General features: G+C 41.4%; 1 pseudogene; it reads right to left on the reverse strand.

Moving 5' to 3' along the window:
• Positions 1 to 201: 201 nt before the first annotated feature.
• LOC101574875 lies at positions 202 to 1,377 on the reverse strand (annotated as a pseudogene).
• Positions 1,378 to 8,328: the final 6,951 nt, after the last annotated feature.

Raw genomic sequence — 8,328 nt, forward strand, 5'->3', positions numbered from 1 at the left:
GTACACTGAAGTCATCACACATACATGGCAAAGTCAGAGCTTTTTATTTGTATTTATTCTTTATGTAACTTTTAAAACACTACTATAATTGAATATTGAAGCAAAAACCATAGTGAGTAGTGAGTATATGATGATTCCAGTCCTTCGTGCACTCACCGCTGCACACTACATGCCAGCAGTAAGCATTATTCACTGTCCCCATTAAGAGGTCTGACATTGAACACCACCTCGGGGATGATGTTCATCATCCTCACAGGCTTCTCCATTATAATGGCGCCATCTTGTCCACCAGTTCTACCCGATCCATTTCATCCATCTCTTCTACTTCCTTCTTCTCAGGTAAGAGTTTTTCCAGCAATGAGAGTTTATCAGGAGAGAGAGTCATTTTCAGGAAAATTTACCTTAAATTCAGCGATTAGATGACCCTTCTCATATGATCTATGATAAATTGGCATGCCTTCATTTAGCACACACTTGATGTTTCCATGCTTGACATCAAGCATTTGACCTGGATGAGAGGTGATGACTATCTTTCAGTTGTCTAGAGCAGATATTGGTTTTGAAAGTCACACAGTGCTTAAACTAGCTGTATATCCATACACATGAAAAGATATTCTCCTCATTGAGTAAAAATAGCATGGTCCTTTTGATCTAACACAATGATAGTGTCTCCTGGTTCCAGCCCTTGCTCCTGGTCTCCTTTACCATGGAGTGTTATCTTCTGGCCATCTTTCATGCCTTTGTTCATATGAACTTCTAGAATCTTCTTTTCTCTAACTATCTTCCTTCTATTGCAGCTCTTACATGTGTCTTTAGGGCTGGTGTGCTCTCCATGACCCTGACACTCCATGCACACAGACTGAATTTGTTGAACCATTCCAGGTCCTATCTGATGAGTACTTATTTGCATTCCAGTACCTTGGCAGTTGGGACAGCACTCAACAGCTCCTTTCTTACCACCTTGGCCTTCACATTTGTTACAAATCACATTCTTTTGCAGAGCCAGTTTCCTTGTAGCACCATTATATAAATCTTTTAAAGTAACTGAGAGCTGATGTACCACATCTTCCTCTCCTTTCTCTCTGAATCCTTCCTCCTCCTCCAAAAAACATACCAAGATATCCATGGGGGAGCCCAAACCACCACCTGCTCCACCTTCCTTAATTGCCTGTTCTCCATTTTGTCATATAATTCCCTTTTCTTGGCATCAGAGAGAACTTCATAAGCTTGAGAAATCTGTTTAAACTTTTTGCCTTCATTTGGATTCTTATCAGGATGGCACTTCAAAGCCAGTTTCCTATAATCCTTTTTTAGTTCTTCTTAGGTAGAATTGGGTTAGACCTCCAATACATTGTACAAAGTCATTTCCTTCACCATTTTGTACAGGTGGTGAGTGGGCTGGACTGTGGTGGGGTAGCAGGAAGGAGCACATAGCTGTACGTAGGTTGAGCAGCCACTGCTCCCCTACCTCTTAGAGCATTCTGGAAAGTTCCCAATTTGCTATTCTTGATTTGAAAGTCTGTAACATATGTATTGTTGTATGTAATCCTGTTTCTTTTTTTTTCAAGGAAAGATAAAATTTATTGAAAAGGAAGCAATATTGTCATTCTGAAGCTGTTAAGTTACAATAAATGGCAAAGTACTGCAATGTGAAATATAAATATTTCTATGAGTTGGGGAGGTTTAGGTGGCTTTGGTCAGTCCAGTTAAAATGTGTTGAATTGAAGTAGCGAATTGAAAGAAGAAATGGTATAGAATAATAACCTCACTTTGCAAGAGAAATAAGTTGCTAATAGGAAGAATCTTTGAAGGACCTGTGGGAAGTATGAGAAGATGAACTCTATTGGCTGAAGTGGTAAAAGAGGCACACTACTGGCATATAGCAGCCTCCTGTTCTATGTTAAAGTTATCTTAAAGTTTTAGAATTTGTTGTCTATTGTGCAAAAGGAATCCTGCATGTTACCCTTTTTCTATCTTTGAATCTGCTATTCATTTTTGCTTTCGTTTATATTCTTCAAAATACAATAAAATAAATTATTAAAAAATTCCCTCCTTTAACTTTGAGTGTCAGATGTTTTATCTCATCAACAAGAAAAGTAACCAAGACACATTGCCATGGGAAATTGCAAGGCGGACTGGGAAGTGGAACTGAGCTGTGAACTCAGGAAGAAGAAGAAAAAGGTTTGGTGATTGAATGTTCATCTCTGCAATACTCTGCTTTTTGCTGCTATATTAACATACCATTGTGTTAATCAGCTTTCTGTAGCTATAACAAAATACCTCAGATAATCAACTCATAATGAGAGGCTTATTTTGTCTTACGTTTTTGAAGGTTCTGGTTGATCATTGGTTGGCCTTGTGGCCACTAGGCCTGTGGCAAGGTGGTAGTAGTGACAGGCATATGTGGCAGAGCAACACCTCTTAGTTTGTGTCCAGGAAGCCAAAGAGAGAGTGAGGAGGGGGCTAAATCCCATAGTCTCCTTCAAGAACATCCCCTCAGTGACACCCACAGGGCCCTGCCTCTTAAAGGTTCCACTGTCTCCCAGTAGAACTCTCTGGGGGGTCAAGCTTTTAACACATGGCCCTTTGGGAGACCTTAAGATCCAAACCCTAGAAGCAATGAGGGATTCATGGAGAAGAGACATTGACTACTCACCATCTATGAGTCTGGAAAGTCCCAAATGGAAGTGCTGGACTCTGGCAATGTCCTCCTTGTTGGGATGTTCATGGTGGATGGTGGAAGGTCCAAGAGGTGAGGGCAAGAGAGCAGAACAGCCCCTGTGGGCTGTTCTGGAAGAGGAGAGGGGCATGCAGCCCATCCTTCCTTAGGAGCCCAGTGGCAACTGCAATACTGGCAGGAGTCCACTCAGGACAGCAGCACCTCACAGCCTAACCCTCTGGTCTGGTCTACACCTCTCATAACTGGTGCAAGAAGATTAAGTTTCCAACATGTGAGTTTGAGATCCACAGTGTGTATGGGGTTTATCTGGACAGTGGTGTTTTGACAATGAGCTCTCTACACAGTGCATGAGTGTCTCAGCTCTGACTATGATTGCCACATGGGAAGTATTGCCAACTGATTGGCTTTTTCAAGAGAAACCAAAGAATCTGGTTTTAAAGTATAATTTACTAGCTCTTAAATATTGGCAGTTAATTTCAAAATGTAGAGGCATCACATGAACAATATTCTACAAATCAGACTAACCAACCTTCAGATAAACTGTTGTGAATGCCAGATTTGGGCTGCAGACTTGTGGTTCAGCTGGAAAGGCATGAACAATGAGAGTAGCTCACTGTGGTCAGAGTTGGCCTGCTGCATTCTGTGATTCATTGAGCTACCTGATATTTATTGAACACCTACTATAAACTTGGTTCTGCTCCAGGTCCCACAGCAAATAGTGAATAAGACAGACACGATGCTTTCTGGAAGGTTACAGTTTGTTTGGCAAGGCAGATATTGAACCATAAGTACAGAAATGAACAGGTAAAATGGCTGTGCTGCATAAAGGAATAATGCTTAGCTGGATGACTTAAAAAAAGGCTTCCTAAATGCTGAGAAACTTAAAGTAAGCTGCGATGCATGAGAAGGAGTTACCCAGGTGAAGAGTGCAGAGGAGAGGCATTCTTTGTAAGTGATGAGCACATGCAAAGGCTCTGGGGTAGGGTCAAGAAAAAAGTCTGTGCCTCAAGAAACTCTAGAAATTCCAACAGGATTCGAAGTGTGGTGCTACCCTGATCACAATATTCGCAGAGTCCAAGGGCATAAAGGAAAATCCATATTTTTATGTCTAAATATTTTCAATGGTCTATTAAGTTTAAAAAACAAAATGCAATAATTGATAAGTGTCAAATCCTAAGCCACATCATTTACATAAGACTGGAATTCATTTCAGCTTTAAGAAATAAAATACAAACTCATTAAATACTTTTGATGTTCAGAGTTCAGCCATTTGTCACTACAAAGCATAGAAATCTTACTTCACACTTGTCATGAATGGAATCTAGACATAAACACACTTCAGAGTAATACAAATCATTTAATATTGCAAAATGCTCTCAGCTGTCATGTTTAACCACTGTAAAAACTGTGCTAATTCATAGGAATATCTGGACCCATGAATTAAAACATGAAGGGAAGCAAGTAAGTGGTTGCTTAGTATTACTGGCAAACAATGGTTCATTTTGTAAGAATATATTGCATTCATGTTATCAGAGAAGAAAGATGTGACAAGTTAATTAATTTGTATTTTGCCTTGCTGAAGTGTGTTCAGTGCTGAGATTTTCTGTGCCTTCCTGAGAAATATTTGCTTCTGCAATCAGCAGGGGCACCACTGACAAGTCTTTAAGGCATTCAGATGCAGTTGCCTTCTGCTTCAAAGATAGAAAACAAAGGATACTGAGCAGCATTTCCCTGGAACCAATGGTGTTAGTTGTGACAACAGACAGTGTGTGGATCACACTGTGCTGGCATCATTAAACACCACATCTCAAGAATTGTCCTTATAGTCTTTACCATTATGTTTGTGTTTGTGACCTGTGGAGCTGCCTAGATGGTGACCCCTAGAGTGGGGACTTCTATTGGCCAGCTCTGGAGTGGCATTGGCTTATGTAGTTAAGAAGAGAGATGCAGGAACATCTGCAGGAAATGGGGCCCATCATGCAGAACCTCACAGGCTATATTAAGTGGTTTGACTTTTGTCCTCAATGTTATGGGAAGTCGTTGAAAGGTTTTAAGAAATGTGACACAATTTTAGATTAAGATTTTTTTAAAATATCATCCTGTGTATGAGAGACATTTGAGCCAGGCAATAGGGGGTGTGCAGAAGACTACTTCCATAATTTTTCTTCCTTTTTGTAGTGCTGGAGATGGAAGCTAGAGTTTTGCACTTAGTAAATAAGTGCTCAACCAGTGAGCTGTATATACTCCAGGCCCACTACTTCTGTAACTTCTAACCTCTCTGTCATTCTCCATTTCTGTGGGTATGTTACCCTTGATTGGGGTCCCTAACATGGGGAGAAATGTCAGCTTTCATTCTAGACATTTTTAGTTGGAGATCACGTTTCTGATGTCTTAGAAAAACTCTTCTTTAATCATCATTCTTCGAAATGCACTGTGGTGTAGGGATTTTTCTTAGTCTTTGGGGGCTGCTATTACCACACACAACAGACTGGATGTCTTCTAAACAACAGAAATTCATTTCTCAGTTTTTGAGGTTGAAAATCTGACCTCAGATTCCAGTATAGTTGGGTTTGGTGGAGAACCCCTTTTCAGATCCCATATGGTGGAAGAAGGGTTAGAAATCTCTCTGGAAATTATCTCTATTATAAGGGTTCTAATCCCATTCATGAGGACACTACTTTCATAACCTAATTACCTGCCAAAGGCCCCACTTCCTAATGATATCTCCTTGAGGGAGAAGATTTCAACATAGAAATTTTGGGAGAATGCAAACCCATCAATCTATAATAAAATTCTTCAAATTTGCTATAGGATAGAAAGCTAAATAGAACCATAATTTGCCCCCTAGTCAGAATGTCAAAAGAACAATAAAAAATATTTAGGCCGAAGGATTTGCACAGGATCAGAAGTTAAGAGGAAGTGTCACTCCTTCTCTTAGACTCTAAGACAGATGGTTAATTCAGTGAAAGAGGATGTAAATGAAGAAGGTGAGATGGGCAAAGGCAGGTGGATGGAGATGTCAGGTGTGCATGAATGAGTGCCGAAGGCAATCCTTGGCTTCTCCAGCATGTAGAGATCCTGTAGCCTTCTGTGGCCACTCCTTCCCTCTTGTCAAGGAGCATTTTATTTGGGGTTGTGTCTCTTTCCATTTTGGAAATGCCTGTAAGTCTTTAGGCTAAGGGCATGGAGAAGGGTGCTGTGTGATTAAGCAGGTTAGCCCCTTTTGCAAACATTTGGAAATTAATCCCCAAATACTTTATTGCTGAGATAAGGACAGTGAATGACCATATCCTCAGTTTTCGGGTGAACTCACCTGTCACATGCTGGTTGAATGATTTTGCATTAGTTACCTGACCTGTCTGAATCTCAGTGTTGATGCCTATAAAGTGGGGAGACAGACAGATGAGAAGCTAAAGGAAGGATCCCAGAGGGTCTTGAAAAGTGGCAGTTGCCTTGATTCTTCTATGGGCATCTGATTGGTTTATTTTTAATTAAATTTAGGACAATAGTTACCTGGCTGTGTTGTCTGGTGTGGTTCTCTTCAAACTGCTTTTCACACACACATACACACACACACACACACACGTGACTTTGCCCAGGAGTCACCTAGAGATCTTGTTGAGATACAGGTTTTGATCCAGAAGGCCTAGGATGGAGCCTGAGGGTTGGGGTCATTGGTGAGCCACTTGTGGGGCTCATGTTGCTTTGGGTAACAATATTTAGAAAAAGTATGTTATGTTGATAGTAGAGATGGTGAGGGGAGGGAAGGAAGGGAGAAGGGGAGAGGAAAGGGAGAAAGGGATAGGGAGAGCTGACTTAATCTGCTTTCTTGTTTGTTTTTCCTTTTTTTTTTTTAATTCAGAATCCTGTGGCTTGTAGCCCCACTAAATGGGATCTCTGTAGAAGACCAAAAATTATAGTTGGACCCTAAATCTTGAAGTTTTCATACCTCAAGGTCACACAAACCCAAGCAACGCCATGGGCGATGGCCCAATTCTTTGAGGCCAGTCAGTGCATTTCTGAGTGATAGCTTCTTCTGAGTAGCAAATTGCTCTCTGAATTTAAGTTTCCGCTCAACTGCTTCCAGCAAGCCTAACCTTTCCAACACGAGAGTGTATCTGTCTGGGTATGCAGAGGTGCTCAGGGCCCGGAGACGAGGTTACTTTGAATCAGGGAATGGCGTTGAAGATGTAGATTCGGTTTGCAAATTGGAATTTGGCAAGTTGCATCTGTGCCAAAATGAATGCGTCTGGAGGCTGTGGCTTACAACTCAGTCTTGTGGTGAGGTGAGGGTGATGCATGCCCTCTGTGTCCTGGAGTGAAATCATGGGGCTCTCACCTTCGCATCCTTGGAGCACGGTTGGAGGGCATTAAGGAGCTGGACTCTGATTTGTTGATGCTGCTTCTCCTATTGCTGCTTGTCTGGGTCTTTCTTCTCCCCCATCACTGTGCACAATGTGGCTACAGAGAGTTGGCTTCAAGGATTTTGTCTACGTCCTTTCATGTACTAATTGCTTGGATCCTCAGCCCCCACCCAATCTGGGGACTATTCTAGAGCTCCATAATGCACTCTGCATCTCTAGCAACTATTTTAGAATTCATCTCAGCCCAGTGCTCAGGCCTGGTGTGTGTGTGGGACCTTCTGCGTGCGTGCCAGAATTTCCTCCATCAGGCTTTGTGTGGAACCCTGCAGCAGAACTCGCTGCAGAGAGGCAAGGGGCAAGACTCACCCAACTAATCCAGGAGCAGAACATCTTACCCGAGGGGCACAGTGGTTCACTTCCATGGGCTGCAACAGGAAGAAGTGGAGCACAGCAGCCGGACTCAAGCCAGGCCCATCTGGACAAGTTTGAACTTGGTAGATCCAGACCCAGTAGGCTGAGACACTTTGCTAGACCCAGATCTATGAGGGCATCCTCCCTCTTTCTCTCTTGATTGAGACAGGGGGCAACAGGTAACTGGGGTGAACTAGTCTGTCTGGAAGACTACAAGTACAAAAGGGAGGTGATCAGACAGAATTTAGGGAACCTAATTTAAGTACAAATTCCCAATCTAATATCTGCTTAGCTATACAGTCATAGTGTTTGCTCTTATGGTCTAAAATACAAGCCCATTAGTTACAAAAGATTGTCAACTGCTAAATCTCACTACCCATTATTAGTGTTGCTAATTATAATTCTGTAAATACAAAACTGCAACTGCCTTAACTACATAATCTCTCTTGGGTAATAATATTGGTAGGTTCTAAAGGTAATAATTGCACCAAAGCTCTATATCAAAGGTCAGAAGACAGTGCTATATAAAATGACAAAGAGAAGGAGCAAAATGCATTCTCAGGTCCCGAGCCCACCCAGGACAAATGCAGGAGATGCCAGCATAGAAGAAATTGAAAATCATGCCTGAAATCTCTGAAATTATACTGTCTGAAGTAAAGAAACAACTGTAGAAAGGTATAGAGGAAATCAGATCAGAAATAATCTCTGAAGTAAAAAAGAAATGATAACTATAATGAAAGAATTACTAAGTGCTTCTAAAGAAGACACTGATAAAAAAAATAGAGGAGATTAGAAAAATGACGGACTCCTTGAATGAGCAGTATAGGAAAGAAATAGAATGCATGATGTGGATTCAAAGAGATATACAAGAAA

This window comes from Octodon degus, unplaced genomic scaffold, assembly GCF_000260255.1.
Source record: "Octodon degus isolate 3935 unplaced genomic scaffold, OctDeg1.0 scaffold00195, whole genome shotgun sequence".
NCBI lineage: Eukaryota > Metazoa > Chordata > Mammalia > Rodentia > Octodontidae > Octodon > Octodon degus.